The following is a 1,853-nucleotide window of genomic DNA, read 5'->3' on the forward strand; positions in this document are numbered from 1 at the left end:
AAATCCTTGTTTTCAGATCCAACCAGGAATCTGCCAAGATTCCTGCTCTAAGAACTTACTTTTTGGTGAGAGGGGTATACTAAGTAAACAAACGTATCAATAGCAGGTTGTTCAAAGGTATGAAAAACACAACAACCGGGCAATAGGAGAGAGGGGGGAGGGCGCTACTTTAAAGCTGGCTGGTCTGAAAGGGGCTCTGTGCTTACGGGCTTCGAGTAGAGCCCTGAGGATGACGACCGGGGAGGAGGGGAGGCGAGGGGGAAGGGGAAGAAAAGATTCCGGAGAGAGGGAACTCCTAGGGCAAAGGCCCTGAGGCAGACAACAGCTTAGTCCCCGGGAGAACCGAAAGGCGGTCAGTGTGCTTGAACCGCACCAGCGGAGCAGCGGCCGGCGAGAGAGGAAAACAGAGGAGGCGGGACCAAACCCTGCGGGGACGCGATGGTCTCCGGGAGGAGGTCAGATTTTACTCCAGGGGTGGTGGCTTTAAAGCCAAATTTGTCGGAGCGCAACCGGGCAGCTAGTGGGAGATGGTGCTCCACGCCGACCTCTCCACGCCCCAGGGGCTCCCGGCGGCCGCCAGCGTGACCTAGAGGGCCAGTTTTGGCTCTGAGCGGCCCACGCCCATTTACGTGGCTGCTCGTTCCCCAGACCCTGAGCCCCAGAGGCGGCCCCCGACCGGGACCCGCGGCGCGCAGCCCCGCCCCAGGCGCGCAGCGGACGCACAGCCCCGTGGGCGCAGAGGTGACAGGACTACTGCGCACGGCCTGTTAAGCAGAGTCCGGCGCAGAACTTTCCCCCTGGAAGCGGGCCTCCCACTCAGCGCGGCCCCGCGGGTTCCGGTAGGAGGAGGCGGAGGCTGCCGCGTGACGCAAGCGGCCGCACGTGGCCCAGGAGTGTGCTTTAGGGACAGGTGCGGGGGCTGTCTCACTCGCAAAAGTTCAGACATGCCAGGGCCTCGGCACCCTCTCCTGTTCCGGCTTATTCTCGATTTCGCGGGCCGGATGGGCGGCAGCTGCAGTCTAGTCCAAAGACGTGTCCCTGGAGGACGCGGGTTGCTTGCGGTGGAGGGGGGTAGATGGGTGGCAGAGAGTTCCCCACGCACCCCGTGATAAGCTCTGTGGGTGTGGGCCGCCCTGCAGGACACAGGAAGGGCCCGCTGGCCTGCAACCTGAAAATTTTTCTTTGGGCTCTGAGGTTCATCTTGCCCATCTAATGGGACAGTGAATAAACAGATGTGAAGCACTTTGCACACTTGGACAGAAGTTGGGTGTTTTATTCAATTCCTCCATTTCCCTCCTCCTTTTGGAAGCCCAATGGAGGACTAACCAGGCTGTCACCCACCACACCCTTCCAGCCCCGCGGCGCAGTGGCCGGATCCAATTTGGCGTCTCCTAGGGCCTGGAAACGCCGGAAAAACCCCCGCCCCGGGTGCGGTCGCAGGGCCGGTCACGTGATGCCCGCTGGAGGCCCAGGGGCTGGGGCAGCGGGCAAATGCGCATGCGTACTTTTTTTTTTTTGGCTCGGACGCAACCACTGTCAGCTCTCCCCCTCTTTCTACGACTTCACCCTTCCCGACGTTCTCTCCCTTGTCCCCGCCCATTGGTTATGTCAGGCAGACAGGTAGAGGAACCAATCACGGCGCTGTATTCAGACACCGGCCTGCGGAACTGGTTGTATCGGACCAATGGGAACCCTCGGAGCGGACGCGCCCCAATTGGGCAGGGGAGGGCCGAGTGGGCGGTGCTTCTCAGTCAGCATGTGGGCGGGGGAGGGCGGGGATAAGCAGCCGCAGAGGCGTCGACGGCGGTGGCGACGACGTTCCTTAGTTTTTGGGGTGGGCTCATTGGCGTTGG

This window comes from Cnephaeus nilssonii, assembly GCF_951640355.1.
Source record: "Cnephaeus nilssonii genome assembly, chromosome: 2".
NCBI lineage: Eukaryota > Metazoa > Chordata > Mammalia > Chiroptera > Vespertilionidae > Cnephaeus > Cnephaeus nilssonii.